Below are 17912 nucleotides of genomic sequence, written 5' to 3'. Positions count from 1 at the left end.
TCTCTCGACCCTTAGTTAGTTTTCCCGTTGTTTTCTGTTAATATCTCTTTATTCAATTGATTAATGTTTCTGTGGCACTACTAGCAAAATGGTTATCACTTGGTCAAATGCTGATCCTGCAGAAATGCAACTCTTAAAATGGGAGTGCAATCATTCTGTGTACATATCCTTGAAGGAGAAGAACTGGATTAATTAAATGACATCTCAAAAACAAATTTACATTCCCTAAATTTAGTTTTGACTTTGGCTGAGGTATGTGTGCTCTGCTCAGATGAAACCTGCTAAACTGAGGCCCTAATCACAGGTGAAAAAGATTCAGTTGCGATATTTTGAAGGAATGTTTGGGAATTCTCACTTTTCAAGCTGATATTTATGCCTTAACCAACATTTTTTTTTAAGAAGTGCCAAATTGGACTGAGGTTATCTCATTGCCATTTGGATGTACATTTCCTTCAACAGTTACTGAACTTTTGAAAGATGTTCATTGGCTGTAAAGCAGTTTCCAATGTCCTGAGATTGTAAGGTGCATTGGATAAGTGTATGTGACCTAGTTTTTAATGGCATTTTAGTCATAACACAGTGCCCAGTCCTGTGCTGTGGAAAATATGCATTTCCAAAATGCTTGTGCCAACAACACCATTGTTAGTGGTATTTAGCAATGATCACAACCAAGGTATTGCAATCCTCTGCTGTTGAGAATAAGAATAAACCTGTATCTACAGACACATTGACTAATCATCCTTGGTGGTGATGTTTTTGAGCTGAATTTTGCCATGCAAGTCCATCTAACAAGCAAATGCTAAACTCCCCAGAAAGGAATGGCTAATCTTGCCCATTATTTTAATTTCCTAGTACTCATGGTACCTGAGTGGATTGAGAGTTTTGCAGTTTGAATCTTGTTGTTTATGACATTAATGTTGGATCCTGAGTTAAGCACATATAGGAGGGGGTGCCTGTGTATTCTAGTGTAACCTTTTAACCACATTTGCCTGGATTATCAATTTATAGCTGTTCCAAGTCCATCAAAAAAAATCTAATTTTGATACTTGTTTTCAAACCTCTCTATTGTATAAAACCTGGAAATGACAGGTGAAAGTAAATAGTGTTGTGAATCAAGTTTTATTATAATTTTGATTTAATAGAAGACTTGATAAAAATTTTGATTTTAAAGTGAAGATTATCTTCATTCAAGATAATAAAAGATTTACGCTTTCAAACAAACTTTGAGATCTTTCAGCAGAATTAGAGTGTAAGCACTTGTTTAAAAAGTCTTTTAGTCATCCAAACTGAATTTGACCCCTATGCTCAGATGGGCTAGAATAGGACGTTTAGTCTGTATGCTCCAGGAAGGATGGATGTTGGGCAGAATTTCTGCTCCTCATTCCCATCATGTGATCGCTCCTGTAAAGTAATAATGAAGAAACATTTCCTGAGCTTGAAATTGAAGAACCTGGCCAGCACTGATCAACATGTGTCCTTTAAAAGTTCATGTGATAAGTATTACTGAGTTTTCCACGTCGCCAGTGACTGTGGAAGTTCAGCAAAGATGGGAGGCAAGTGAAGGAAATTGGTATTAATTAATCTAAATGTTTGTTTTAAAGGGAAGGTTCATAAAGATGAATGGGATGTGGGTTCCCTCCTTTGAACTTGAGAATATTTGGAGAGTGAGCAAATGCTAGGTATAGATACTAATGTGAAAATTTGCTCATCAGCTATGGAACATAACATTTTTTGCTAATACTAATAACTTTTAGTATGGCCCAGTGGTTAGCACTGCTGCCTCTGTGCCAGGGACCTAGGGTTTGATTCCACCCTTGAGCGACTGTGTGGAGTTTGCACATTTTCCCCATGTCTCTGTGGGTTTCCTCTGGGCACTCCGGTTCCCCCTCACAGTCCAAAGATGTGCAGGTTAAGGTGGGGTTACAGGGATGGGGTGGGGGGGGGGGGGGGGGGGGGGGGGGTAGGATGTGTGGGATAAACAAAGAAAATTTACAGCCAAGGATCTTTGGCCCTCCAACCTGAGCTGATCCAAATCCACTGTCTAAACCTATTGTCCAAGCATCTGTATCCCTCTGCTCCGTACCTATTCGTGCATCTGTCAAGATGCACCTTGAATGAATCTACCATGCCTACCTCTACTACCTCTGCTTGCAACATGTTCCAAGCACCGATTTCCTCCCACAGTCCAAAGCTGTACAGGTTAGGTGGATTGGCCATGGGGAATGCGGGGTTATAGGGTTAGAGTGGGGGACTGGGTGTGTGGGTGCTCTTTAGAAGGTTGGTATGTACTCAATGAGCTGAATGCCCTGTTCCCACACTATAGGGATTGTATGAATTTTGCAAATCTGACAGTCGGCTCATCTTTTTTTGTATCATTTTTAACAATGCACTCAGTTTTTTCACTAACTCTGCGTTATCTGGGTGCTGGCCAGGTTTAAAGCTGTCTCCACTCCTCTTTCTCCTCCCCTGTCCGTATTCCCACCCATCACTGCTGCAGGAAAATGGCCACACGCATTATGAATGAATTGGGCTGTTGTGCAATTTAACTCTGCAGCTCATTTTCTTTAATAGTCTGAGTTGCTATCTTTTAACAATGACCAACTGTGGAAAGGAAGTCTGGAAGTGGCACATGTTCAGGCTTGTTCAGACCTGACATCTTGAGTCATCAGTTACTTACTTGAACACTTGGTTAGAGTGGGAAAGATAACTGATGTTCTAACATGCTTTTAAAAAAAACCCTTATTGTACTTGAACACTGAGGTTTAAGGCCAAATGCTTGTGATATTATGTAATCACCACTCTAAGCATTCTGAAATTATTCTGTATTAAAAAGACCTGTCTTTTTCTATTGGATAACATTCCCTGATGGAACTGCTGTTTGAAACCTTGGGTTTTAATGTTATGCCTTTCCTAATTGATTGGGGATGGCAGGGGTAGGTGTGACTTTTTGACTCCAAACACGTCATAAGATGGAATTGTTTTAATACAGAAAGCAAAATAAGGTGGATGCTGGAAATCTGAAGGAAGATGATGCTGAAATACTGAGCAGTTAAGTATCTGTGGAGACGCATGGAGAAAGTCCAAATGTAAACATTATGGTCTTGCAGAGATTGTACGTACTTTGGTGTTAGAAAATTTAAGGATAAAGCTGACATTGATTTATCTTTGCAGCCTTCTCACTGTGCGTATGGTTACACTGGAAAGGGCGCAGAGAGGAATTAACAGGGCATTGCCCCTGTGCTGGAGAGTTAGTTAAGTAAGAGTGATTACGTAGACTGGGGGTGTTTGCTTTGACGCTGAGGGAACTGAAGGGGGACGTATCTGGAATGTATAAAATTGAGAGGCAGAGACAGGGTGGCCAAGAAGGGACTTTGCCCCGTGGTGGAGGGATCAATGATTAAGAGGCAGGAGATATGAATAAATATTTTCTCACCCTGACAGAGTCTGGAACTTGCTGAGGGTAAGGGTAGTAGAGGCGGAACCCCTTATACTAATTAATGTTGAGATGTTCATTTGTGATGGCAAAGCATAGAATGCTATGGACCAAGTGCTGGAAAATGGAATTAATATAGTTTGATGGTTGGTTTTTGACCAGGGCAGACCTGATGAGCTAAAGGGCTTTTTTCAGTGCTGTAGATCAATGTTCAAAATGGCTTCCTCGAATGTCTCCATGTTACTCAGCAAATTTTCATTTATTCTGAACTATTTCCAAAGTACTACATATGAAGACTTTGCATGTAAACACTAGCTGTTAACTCTATTTGAAAACTGGCAGTTTACACTGCAAATGTTCATGGCTAGGCATCTGATTGCTTTTTTTAAAAAAAACGTCCAGCTATCTGATTTGAAAGCTTACTTTGTCTCCAATTGGTGGTACTTTTGGGATTTGGCCTTTAAAAATAGATTTCCAGAGAAGTTTTATTTGAGTAACTATCCATTTATCCTGTTGTTAGGAAAGTAGTCAGTGATACCCAATTACCTTTCTGTTCAAGACTTTCCTTGAACATTTTAAATGGGAAGGTATTTCTTTTTCAATTGTGTGGAGAATAAGAGACTTTTTGAACATGTCGTGGAATGCTCAGTTTCTGATTTATATCCTTTTCAGCTCAAACCCATTTCCAAAGTGTTGTCTCCAACTGAATTTTTGTTTGACGTAAGGTGGAAAGAGACAATTGCTCTCTCAAAATGTAGCGGGCACAAGTGTGTTTAATTTCAAACTCGCACAAATCGAATTTCTTGCTCTCTGACTTTGCTAAGTGTTTCTGTGCCATCTGTGTACCTTTCTGATTTTTAGCTGGAGGTGGTACTTGTGGGAAAAAAAAGCTTTCATAAAATTGGCAAGCATGAAAAACAGCTGATTCTGAGAGCTTGCCCTGCACTTGTGTTAAAAATGACTAGTGGTTTGGACACGTTAAACATTTAATTGCATGATCTTTACTGTGGGACTGTCCTATTTGCATTATGTATATTCTGTTTTGAGCCTTTACAGCAAATGAAGATTGAGGGTTGAGTGTTCCAGTATTGGGGACAGGGCACACCAAATTGTAGGACCATGGAAAAGGGGAAGCAGTGACAGTGGCCTCTATCAGCCTGTTGTGTCTGCACAAGCTGAATAGATTATTTCTATTGGTCCGTATCCTTGCAGGTTTAAGCACTTCAGTTGCAGATAAAAGAAGTGAGGGTTTCCACCTCAAACACCAAGCTGGACGGTAAATGCCAGATAGCTACCAACTTCCTGGCAATAGGGTTCTTCCTCGTGAGCCCTCTAATCTTGCGATCCATTACCTTAAATTTCTACTACTGTGTAATTCTGCCAGGGGAAACCACTCTTCCCTGTCCATTCCATCCAAACTGTTTCATTTTGTGCACTTTTAATGAACACCACCTCTCAGCCCACTCTGCTCCTGAGGCAAATTATACGATCCTATCCGATCTTTCCTCCGAAACAGGGCCATAATATGTACATAGCGCCATGTTTACATCTTCTGTATCCATGTATAAATTATCTTGTCCATCTCTGATTTGCCCTACCCTTTTCTTAGTTATTCACTTGCTCTTCATAGCCTGATAAAAACCACTTTGGATTTTCCTTTATTGTAGCAGCTAATTTTTTTTTTGCATCATCTTTGCTTTCATAATACCTCCTCTTTTTTTTTAGCTTCGACTCTGTACTTTGTCAGAGAAATTAGCCAATAAAGCAGAGCCCACACAAACCAGATTGGGTGAAATTGACAAGCTGATTATTACAAACATATCACTGGAAGAGAAGTTGACTAGGCTGACACAACTGCCAGTCTGTCCAGGTAGGTCATGGGTTCCTCAAGCTGAGGGTGAAGCCAGGGTTTATAGGAATCTTGTACAATAAGGTTAATTAAAATGGGGAAAGAAACAATGTATTTGTAACTGGAGTAATCCAGTTTCAATGATAATTTAAAAAAGAGTTTTTTGGAAGAATGTCCTGATTCTTGATACAATGTAACATTCTGACAGTATCAATGGGTTCTTGGTGGGATCAGGAGATTCCAGCTCTCTTTGCAGGTACGTGAAAATGTCTCTTCAAAAAGTAACGTGTTTCCATTATCCCTGTCCTGGGAGTGATGTCCTTGGTGGTGCCTCTCCATCTGACCTGTCCTTTGTGTGGCTTTGGTATTGTTTGTGTTATGAGATTGCTTTTGGGACAGCTGTGTTGACCAGGTATTGTTAGTGTATTCCCTTATCTGAGAGTGCTGTCTGGCTTCACTTGTCAGCCTGTGTGGTCACTACTGAGGCATTCTGGCTGTTTCTGATATAGTTTGGGTAAAAAATGAGGTCTGCAGATGCTGGAGATCACAGTTGAACATGTGTTGCTGGTTAAAGCACAGCAGGTCAGGCAGCATCCAAGGAATAGGAAATTCGACGTTTCGGAAGGGCTCTGGCCCGAAACGTCGAATTTCCTATTCCTTGGATGCTGCCTGACCTGCTGTGCTTTAACCAGCAACACATGTTCAACTCTGATATAGTTTGGCCAAGTTTGCTTTCCTATGTTCTATGTGTGTCTACTATGGATAAGTAGGGTGGCAGGCCTTTTCCCCCTCTTTCAATAGTCCTCTAAGCTTCCTAAAGTGTTGGATTTTTGGAGATTATCGTAAGCTGTGTTGTTTTTTTGCTTTACCCTGGGTCTCCATATTTGCATTGCCACTTTTTTTATTCCCAACCTCTTGTGGGGATAGGTCTGCACTGTGATGACAGAATTTCACTTTTGAATACCTCCTGCTGGTTTTCCACTAACCTTTGCAAATTCTGTCTTACAATCCTGCTCCACAGCTACCTGACGAATGAGCAGTGCTCCAAATGCTAGTGCTTCCAAATAAACCTGTTGAACTGTAACCTGGTGTTGTGTGATTTTTAACTTTGTCCACCCCTGTCCAACACTGGCACCTCCACGTTATGACTAACTTTCTTGTAATCTCTTTCTTTTAAAACCAGATCATCTCTCAGCTTTGTAAAGTTTGCCTTCTTCCAATCTGATACTTTTATTCCTGTTCTTTCTTTGTTCCGTTTACATAATGAGGCTAAATCTAACTCTGTTATAATCACTATCTCCTTGTGGTCACTCACCGCATCTTCATTCACCTGCCCAGCTTTATTTCCTAAAACAAAATCTATGATTGTTTCCTTCCTTTGGGCTTGTTCCATGATGGCTTTGTAAAATTACAAGTTCTCCTGAATGCAGTTCAAGATTTTTGTCTGCTGTGCCTTTCACACTATTGTTTGCACCATCCTGACTTGGAAATATATTGCTATCCCTTCACTGTCAAACTCCTGGCATTTCCACCCCAATAGCATTGTGGGTCAACCTACAGTAGGTGGACTGTAGCAGTTCAAGAAGGCAGCTCATCCCACCTTCTCCAGAGGCAACTAGGGGACGGGCAATAAATGCTGGGTCTGCCAGTGATACCCACAAATGAATAATTTTTTAAAAAATTAATATTTCAGTAATTGAACTCCCTTTTGTTTTCAACACAGAATCTTGCCTGTAATTATGCTCTAACTCCCTCCTACTATTTGGCAGTCAACATACACTTAGCAGAGTGGCTAACTCATTTTTGTTTCTGAGCATGTCCTATATGGCTAAGCTTTAGTGTATCAACCCTGCACAACTTGCCTCTTTAACCAATAATGCAACACCCCTACCTTCCATGATAGCAATGATGTCATGTTGTCATGTGTCATCTGCACCCTCAACTCATTAGTTTTCTTCACTGTACTTCGTGCATTACTTTTTACTGCTGCCAATTTTCTGTGCTGTATGTTTGTTTTTAACCTCTACTACTTCGGTCTTTGAGAGTCGCATTATTAAGTTTCTCCCTCCCATTCCCTGCTCTGAATTGAACCCTCACATTCTCTTCCTCATGCCTCTAGTTTGAAACCTCTCCAATAGCACAAGCGAATCTTCCCATGAGGATGTATATCCTAGTCCAATTCATCCTGCTCGTGCAAGTTCCATTTTCACCACAACCAGTTGCAATGTCACAGAAATCTGACACCCACCTTCTAACACCAGCCATGTATTCAATCTGGTAAAAACAATGACTGAAGATGCTGGAAACCAGATTTTGGATCAGTGGTGCTGGAAGAGTACAGCAGTTCAGGCAGCATCCAACGAGCAGCGCAATCAATGTATTCAATCTCTCACCTTTCCTGTTTCTTTATCCTTTAGAATGTGGGACTGAGAGTAATCCAGCTGCTAGTGCTTTCAAGATCCAGCCTTTCACTCTCCTACTCAGCTTCTGAAAAATTACCTTCAAGCCCTCATCCCTACTGCTACCCAAATCATTGGCACCAACGTGGGCTATGACCTCTTGATGATCATGACATGGTTGAAGAGCTTCAGGGCAGAGGAAATGACCTAGGAGTTGCAGTGGGAGAGGGATTCTTGTAGAGGGAGGAGGAAAACTTCTTCAAGGCAGGCATCCATCTGCCAGAAGAATCTCCTATCGCCACCTTGTGGCATTCTTTGACCTGGCACCAGACAACCTACAACCACAGAAGTGCCTATCTGAGGACCTGACTATGGAATCTCCTCTCACTACTGGACTTCTGTTCTTCACCCCTCCGCCCCCCCCCCCCCCACCATGTCCCCCATACCCTGTACAGCTGCGGTGCCACCTGTGATGTATTGTCCTGCCCTAGATGGTATCCAAAGTGGAATCCTGATTAGCCAGAGTGACTGAAGGGCTTTTGCCCGAAAGGTCGATTTCGCTGCACCTCGGATGCTGCCTGAACTGCTGTGCTCTTCCAGCACCACTGATCCAGAATCTGGTTTCCAGCATCTGCAGTCATTGTTTTTACTTCGGTTTTTAGACTGGTTGATGCTCTCCCACCCCTCGCTTCCTGTACACTTCGAACCTGAGGTGACCCCTCACTCCTCAGAAAGTGCTGTCCATGTCGGTCTCTACCTCAAGGTGGTGTGGCAATGTTTGAACTTGTGCAGTTGAAAATGTGTTGCTGGTTAAAGCACAGCAGGTTAGGCAGCATCCAAGGAATAGGAAATTAGCCTATTCACCTGGGACTGTTCATGTTTCTCACAAAACATGGAATGTGAACTCTACTTGGCCATAATGACCTGCCATCCCGTAACTTTCAAAACCGGTAATTATAATATAGTAAAAAATATTATCAGGCCACTCCAATCCCTTCTCCCTCTCCGTGTGTGTCTCTCTCGTTCTCTCTCTCACACACACGCACACTGCATGCAGCCCGTCAGACGACTCCCTTTTTTCACTGTTCTCAAGCACTCCACCTCTTTCCTCTTTCTCTGTGATGCCCATCTCAGGGTCCCCAGCTCACACGCTTCCTCAAGGTTGATGCTTCTTTTTGGGTTCACCAAGTGTATCGAGCTGGGGCGACGTGATGCGTCCATCACTTCACACGTACCTTGTGACCCATTGCTTATCGCAATCTTCACGAAACGCTACATTTTTTTTTTCTTGTTAAAGGCTTTTTTAATGAAGATTTGTGACTCAGGTCGTGGATGCAGTTGTTGGCTTGTTCACCGAGTGTGGAGAAATGGACCCCGTATGCAAACCGCTGCAGAGAGAGAGAGACAGAGCTGACAACACCCACCTTAACAAACCGGATCGTATAAACATCCAGCGGAATAGAACAACAACTCACAGAAATCACTCTGATATTTCCTCAGATAAAACATCTGCACGACAATCCACCAGCTCAGCAAGGAAGCCAACAACCGCATTACATTATTTTACGTTTTGCTCCTGTAAATTGTTCCTTTTCCTACCACAGTATTTCCTACTGTCTGACACTTGCTTTGGTTTTTGCAAAAAAAAACATGGATTTTGTCAAACCACCAATATTTGTCTAGTTTGATTTTACATGAATGTTTTCACCCACACGATAGAGGCAAAAATGATGGAAGGCGTTTTCAGGTCCATTGTCAGTTTTAATGAGGCATGATCATATTTGTACTTAAAGTCATGAGACTAAATCGAATTTAACTGGAAAGTTATTGTGTTTTTCTTTTGTGCTGCTGATCTTTGTTTCATTAGTGCCTTTCTGGACGTGCAGTATTCTTTTCTCTCTCTCTCTCTGTCCTTCACCAACTATCAACCATCACCATTTACTGTATATAATGACGGAGACTATGACCCCTTCAAATGATCAAACTTGAACACTGAGGATACTGACCGATGAATGTAGCAGCTGTTTCAGACCTAATTAACTGTCACTGTGTACTGCTGGAGGGTCAGATTCACCTATCCTATTTCAAGTGTGCAGCATTTTCAATCCTGTTACTCTATTGGTTTGGATCAAAGTTTGCATCAGTTATTTCTGTGATTTTTTTTTTGGGGGGGGGGTGGTGAACAGGTACTGGCAGCATGTTAAAGTGCAAGGTAACTTCCCATGTCACACTGAAATAAATCCGGAGTTGGAGAGGTCTCAGGTGAATGCAGAAATAGTGGCCAGCTATAAGATTTGTGACATTGAATTCTGCCCTCCTTCACTCCCTCCAACACGGTGAGCTCTTCCTTACAACCTGCCATTCCCAGGTAGTAACAGGCTTCTGTTCTATAGTGCAGCATCAGCTCTGCCAATGACTGTCCTTTATTGGGTCAGCAATGATGAGAAGTGAAATGGTCGAAGGTTCACTTACCAAATTGCTGTTTAGTTTTTTTTTTAGCACTATTTGTTTTCTGACAGTGAATAAGGCTAGCAAAGGGATCTATAGTATTCCTTCCGTTGAGTCAGAGATACCATAGCATGGAAACAGACCCTTCAGTTCAATTTGTCCATGCCAATCAGATATTCCACATTAATCTCGTCCCATTCGCCAGCACTTAGCCCATATCCCTCTGAATCCTTTCTATTCACATACTGAGCCGATGGCTTTTAAGTAGCAGCCTCCACCATTTCCGCTGGCAGCCCATTCCATGCACACACCACCTTGCATGATAAAGTTGCCCCTTAGGTCCTTTTTAAATCCTTCCCGTCCCACCTTAAATCCGTGCTCTCTAGTTTCAATATGTTCGAAGCTTCAATCAGTCTCTGCTCCAGAGAAAATAGCCCAAGCCTATTCAGCCTCTTCCTATTAAATTAATTGAGGATATCTGGTCAGCATGGACATGTTGGACCGAAGGATCTGTTTCTGCATGATCCATCTCTATGACTTGATATTCCCCTGTTTTTTTTTTGCCTACCCCACATCACTATGATAGCATCACATTATAGTTTTCCCTCTTTGTTTCTCCATTTCCAGTCTCTCTTCACCCTTTTGCCCCCTCCACCCACTTTCTCTCTCTTCCCCCCTCACGCCCTCTCTCTTTCTCCTCCCCCCTCCTGCACGTCTTCTCTTCCCCCACATCCATTCTCTCTCTCAACCCAGTTTCTCTCCCCACCCACTCTTACTCTGTTCCCCTCACCTTTTTCTTCCCTCTGTCTCTTTCCCCACCTCCCTCTTTTTGCAGACTGCAAGCAATTGAGGAAAAAACGACAAACCTGATCATTACATATTAGCAAATGTGCCATGTGTATTCAATATTAGCCAATTGGAGACATTTGCAGGGATGAATAGAAAGAACATAATGAGAAATGAATGGAGAGTTCTGTGCCAGAATGGGCTGAATAGCCCTCTGTCTCTGCTGCGTTTCTATGGTTTGTCCATTAACCTTCCTGGATAAGAGAAATATGAGTTCCACTTGAAAGAAGTAAATGAAGGCTGTGTCAAGAAGAAACCAAGTGGACTGATGGCATTGTGTGCTTTACTGGCCTAGACAATTGAAGCATCTATTGGACGGGAGTCTGGAAATAGAATGTTTGTCATTGGGTATAAGCAAGATTGTTGCTCTCATAGATGACACCAGAATGGTTTGGTTCATCAGGATTTGATCGCACTGCATTAATAGGAACATATCCAGTATCCATGGCTACACAATCTCTTCTTTTACTTAAAAATATAATTGATAATGCACAACCCAAAGAATAAAATCATTACAAGTGACAGGGAAGTGACTTCAAGACTGCTGTTAAGATGTGAAATGAGGTTATTTGGTCACACCAAAATTCCTTTCCATGGTTACTCTCGATAAAAATGATTTGGAGGTGACAGGGGTGGACAAAGTTATTAATCACACAACACTAGGTTATAGTCCAACAGATTTATCTGGAAGCACTAGCTTTTGGAAGCATTGTTCCTTCATCAGGTAGCTGTGGAGCATGATCATAAGAGACAGTTTATAGCAAAATATTACAGTGCCATGCAACTGAAATGATATATTGAACAAACCCAGATTGCTGTTAAATCTTTCATCTTTTAGAATGGGTTGCAGGTTTCGGTTCATTAATATAGAACTTCTTTTAAGTCACATTCTTGAGACAACTTTATGTTTTACACATGAACTGGGAAAGAATTAGAGGTAAGAATCCTCTTTAAAAACGACAGAACTGCAGAATCTGAAAGAAGAACAGAAAGTGCTTGAAAAGCTCAGCAGGTTTGGCAGCAGAGTTCTGACGAAAGGTCACTGGACCTGAAACATTAACTCTGATTTCTCTCCACAGACACTGCCAGACCTGTTGAGCTTTCCCAGCAATTTCTATTTTTGTTTCTTACCATTACTGTTTTTCTCAGTGTTTGGAAGCATTGAGCAGACTGGTACAGCCCTTTGTGATCATTGTAATTCTCCGGTGTACCCAGTACATCTGTGCCATCTCCTTGCCCAGATTTACAATAACAACTTTTTTTCAAGCTCTTTCTTGTAATGATTCCCAAGTTAGATGGATGTTTACCGCACCTCCCTCCCATTCCCTTTGTATCCAGCTGGAATGACTCAGCCAGTTTTGTAGCTTCGAAAGTGCACAGTTCAGCTATTGATGTGAACAATAGTTTTAGGTGGTTTAACAAAAACTTTGGCTTATATTTATTTTCAATAAAATATTTAAGAGCAAAAGTACTTGTTCCTACTTTTGTAACCTGCTTTGAAAATGCTTAACCATAAATTGCTTCATCTGCAGTCCTCTATCTCCTAGTTACCTCAACTAAATTAGATTAGATTACTTACAGTGTGGAAACAGGCCCTTCGGCCCAACAAGTCCACACCGACCCTCCGAAGAGCAACCCTGCATTTACCCCTTCACCTAACATTACGGGCAATTTAGCATGGCCAATTCACTTAACCTGCACATTTTTTGGACTGTGGGAGGAAACCGGAGCACCCAGAGGACACAGACACGGGGAGAATGTGCAAAATCCACACAGTCAGTTGCCTGAGGCAGGAATTGAACCCAGGTCTCTGGCTCTGTGAGGCAGCAGTGCTAACCACTGTGCCACCGTGCTTGATTTTTTTTTAGAAACACTGAAAGTTGAAAATATCAAATAATTATTGTGTTGGACACTGAAACTACTTGACCAATCTATATACAGAACCTCATGTGGAAGCCAGGCCCCTTGGTTTTCCCCAGCATTCCTGCTGAAACGCCCTGTGTTAGTTTATATTCACACAGATTTTTATCTGTTGATTGCTGGAAATATTTAGTAGTTAATGGGTAAGGACAGCAAGTGTGGGCTGAATTATTTATTCAACATGTACAATGGCTTGTTCAGAAGTCATCTTTTAATCCAGCATCATAGAGTCAAACAGAATGAAAACAGACCCCTCCGTCCAACCAGTCCATGCTGACCATAACCCCAAACTAAACTAGTCCCACCTGCCTGCTCTGGCCCATATCCCTCCAAATCTTTCCTATTTGTGAACATATTGTCTTTTAAATGTTGTAATTGTATCCATACCCATCACTTCCTCAGGAAGTTCATTCCACATGCAAACCACATTGTGTAAAAAAAATTACCCTTAGCATCTTTTTAAAATCTTTCTTCTCTCAGCTTAAAAATAATGAAGAGATTCTATTGAACAGAAGAACATTATTTGCCTCGCTCAAGGAGTTGATTTTGCTCAGCACGAGACCATGTTATTTGATCAGCATAGGGATATTATTACTGTGAAGAGTGCCCTGATAAGAGTGCCCCACTGATCCATAAGCTTTTACAAAATGTATACAACCCCAATTAAACCACCCAATTTACCTGAGTGACTGCTACTCGAAACATAAGCAGGTTTCATCAGGAGCAGAAAAACAATTTTAAGGGACCGACTAAACAGGCCCACAATTAAAACAGAACCACACCGCTAGGTCTCGGTTTTGTTTCACTGTTCAGGTACAGCAAAGGAAGATCCCATGTAATGTCAGAATCTTCTGTAGTGTTGAAATGAGATAAAAAGGCATGCTGATCCATTCTGCCAAGAAAATCTGATGATCTTATGAATGTGACAACACCCACGTACTTGTCTCGGTAACAAACCAGCTGCTTCAGAGTGTTCAGTCACTGGCTGTGCCCTCACAATCTGAATGTCATGCTCAGGTGGAGCCAAGACATTCTGGCTACAATCTTGGCCCATGGAATTGATGATGTTCACCCTCCTGTCCACGAGTCAGCGTGCTTGCAAAACCTCATATCCTTTTGCAAAGCCAAAACTAATCACCACAGCTTAAGCCAAGTCAATATTCTTTCTTGCCCCGACTGCATTTCTCCAACTTGATTGGTCAGTGCGTTGAGTATAGGAGCTGGGAGGTCATGCTGCAGCTGTAGATGGCATTGGTTAGGCCATTTTTGGAATATTGCATTCCATTCTGCTCTCTTTACCATGGGAAAGACATTGTGAAACTTGAAAACATATACAAGAATATTGCCAGAGCTGGAGGGTTTGAGCTACAGGGAGAGGCTGAACAGGCTGGGGTTATTTTCCCCAGAGCATTGGAAGCTGAGGGATGATCTTATAGAGGTTTATAAAATCATGAAGGGCATGGATAGGATAAATAGACAAAGTCTTTTTCCTGGGGTGGGGTCCAGAACTAGAGGGCATAGGTTTAGGGTGAGAGGGGAAAGATTTAAAAGGGATCTAAGGGGCAACTTTTTCACACAGAGGGTGGTGCATGTATGGAATGAGCTGCCAGAGGAAGTGGTGGAAGCTGGTACAATGACCACATTTAGGAGGCATCTGGATGGGTATATGAATAGGAAGGATTTAGCGGGATATGGGCCTAGTGCTGGCAAGTGGGACTAGATTCATTTAGGATATCTGGTCGACATGGACGGGTTGAACTGAAGGATCTGTTTCCGTGCTGAATGACTTCACCCAACACATTGTTTCCAACCCTCCAGATTCTGACTGGAGCACCCAGGAATTGAAACTTAATCTTAATCTGTTGCAAGCAGAGAAAACATTTTTTTTCTTAAAAATGGTATATTTTTGAATGTTTTTCTTGAACATTTCTGTCGCTTATGAAAATACTGGAGATGGGGAGGTGGAGAAATTGCAAATAGGAGGTGAGGTGATTGAAAGCCCCAAGAATACCAACTGCAGAGTTGGCAACTGTAACCCAAAGATGTACCAGCCTGTATCCAGCCCCAATATGGTATTAGAATATAGAACACAGAACAATACAGCACAGAACAGGCCCTTCAGCCCATGATGTTGTGCCAAACATTTGTCCTAGCTTAAGCACCTATCCATGTACCTATCCAATTGCCGCTTAAAGGTCACCAATGATTCTGACTCTGCCACTCCCACAGGCAGCGCATTCCACGCCCCCACCACTCTCTGGGTAAAGAACTTACCCCTGACATCCTCCCATACCTTCCACCCTTCACCTTAAATTTATGTCCCCTTGTAACACTCTGTTGTACCCGGGGAAAAAGTCTCTGACTGTCTACTCTACCTATTCCCCTGATCATCTTATAAACCTCTATCAAGTCACCCCTCATCCTTCGCCGTTCCAATGAGAAAAGGTCTAGCACTCTCAATCTATCCTCGTATGACCTATTCTCCATTCCAGGCAACATCCTGGTAAATCTCCTCTGCACCCTCTCCAAAGCTTCCACATCTTTCTTAAAGTGTTTTAGCAAAGCTAGCCAGTTGCCAACTCAAATCAACTGCAGCTTCCCAGAATCTGCTTCCAAGGTTATGTATAAAGCATGTCCATCACTTTGCTCAATGGAGACCTTGAACACGTAATATGTGACTGCACACCGCACTAAAGACATTATTATTCGAAGAGGTTTTGTTTTTTGATTAGGTCCTGCTATGGTGTTCAGACAAGCAGCATGTGCAAGATTTGTGAACAGTACTAATGGTAACAGGCTGACTGAAAATAGATATATATTCATTTGGCTCTTCCAGATGACTGGGAAGAGTTGTGAAATCCAAAACTCAAATGTACTGTTGCATTGTTGAAAATAACAGCAAAGGATGATATTGACGTGGCTGAAGCAGCCCTGCGTTGGCTTTTAGCAACTGGGTTTCACAACAAGGTGAGGTATTATGAGCACTGACACATGCAGAGTAGGTGAGACTTTTCCATTCTCCATAATGGATTACCAACCCCACTATCTGTTCTCTTCAGATGCAAGTTATTTAATTGTAATTTGATGTGATCTAGTTGTGTGCAGGCTTAAGAGTAGCCAAACTAATCCTACGTTCTTTAGAAAGGGTGTGCAACAAGTTGTTACTTGTTCTGTATGTGGGGTGAATTATAGAATAGAATCCCAACAGTGGGGAAACAGGCCCTTCAGCCCAACAAGTCCACACTGACCCTCCGAAGAATAACAAACCCACACCCATTCTACAGAGGGAAGGTGTGGACATAGAGATATGGTTACACTTGATTTCAGTGCAGGGTGAATGTGACAAATGTTTAACTCCTTTACTGCGATGACCACTCTAACACTGATTGCATAACCCTAATTGGCAATGTAAGTTAATCAGATCATTTAAAAAAGCGAAGAACTGAAGTTAATTTCTAGACAGAATATTGGAAATCAGAAAAGATAATGAAAGGGAAGGCAGTGGGGCAGTTGTAATGTTGCTAGGCTGGTGATTCAGACCCTTAGATTAATCTCATGTGGGTATATTTCTATCGGCCATGGAGGGACGTCAAACCTTTACATTTTTTAAACATGTAATATAAAGGTAGCTGCCACCATGGAATCACTATTGATTGTCATAAAACCTGTTTGATTATTCTCACTACGCATTGGGCTTCTTGTTGACAAATCGAATTGTGGGCAGTTAGACAATATTCCATTAAATTGGCAAATCCCTGGATCTGAGTTTTTGGAAATCGGTCACAGTCCAGGTTTTACCAAATAGCCTAATATATGTATTTGGAAACTTTACTGGGTTCCTAGGAACTTCAACTGAGAAAATAACCAGAAGAGAACACTTCAGCTTCTGGGGTGTCTTCCTTATTGAGCAATGCAGACCATAAACTATCGCAGCAGAATTAGGCCATTTGGCCCATCAAATCTGCTCTGCTTTTCAATCATGGTTGAAATGTTTCTCAACCTCTTTCTGTTGCCTTCTGCATTTGAGGGCACCTTCTCTCTTTTGAGGGGACAGTTGATCCTCTTACAAACCAGGAAGATGTATATATCTATTTTAAGTACACTGAATGATTGGCCTCCACAACCCTCGGTGACAAGGAGTTCCACAGATACCCCACCCTCTGGCAGAAGAAATTCTCCTCATCTCCATTGCCCTGGGTCTGTCGTCGCTCCTACTGAGCTTCTCTCAGTATTCTGTAAGTATCAATTAGATCCATCTTCATCCTTTTGAATTCCATCAAGCGCAGATCCAGGGTCCTCAAACACTCTTCATATAACAAGGTCTTCATTGGGTATCATTATTGTCAACATCCTCTGGACCATCTGCAAGGCCAGCACATCGTTCCTCTGATACAGGGGACAAAGCTGCTCACAATATTCCGAATCCAGTCTGACCAGGGTTAAGCTGGTAAAAACAGAAATCCAAACCCAGGAGGAGTTATTTAGCAACCATTAGCATAGACTCTCCAGTAATTATGGGTGATAAGCCCCAAATCCAATTTCTTGAAAGCTTTTTCCAAAGTCACTTGGTTTTTTTTATAAATGAAAGCTTGCTTACAGCACACATTACATTCCACATGGGGAACACATCCGGAAAATGTACAAACATTTAATATAAATTTGTCTTCCCGACAGTGGCAATCGTGCTTTGAAATAATATTCTAGAGGCTCAGGACTGTTGAGTGCCTGTGCTATACTTCTGCAATTGAAGTTCGGGGAAAATTGAATAGTTACAGCGTGAGAGATAAATTGACCCCCCCGAAGTTGGAAATCACCTAGTGACACACCCTTTTTGTCCTGTGGCCCTGAGAACATCTTCCTGTAAGATATGATACACTTCTCGAAAGCCTCAGTTGACCCTGCCTCTACCACAGTCTCAGGCTCCATGTGCTGCATTATAAATTATTTCCTCATATCACAATCTCTTCATTTGCCAATTAACTAAAATCATTATGCTCTGCTTCTCGAGCCTTTCGCC

Source organism: Hemiscyllium ocellatum, chromosome 21 (assembly GCF_020745735.1).
Source record: "Hemiscyllium ocellatum isolate sHemOce1 chromosome 21, sHemOce1.pat.X.cur, whole genome shotgun sequence".
Taxonomy (NCBI): Eukaryota; Metazoa; Chordata; class Chondrichthyes; order Orectolobiformes; family Hemiscylliidae; genus Hemiscyllium; species Hemiscyllium ocellatum.
Note: the sequence above shows the minus strand (reverse complement) of the source record.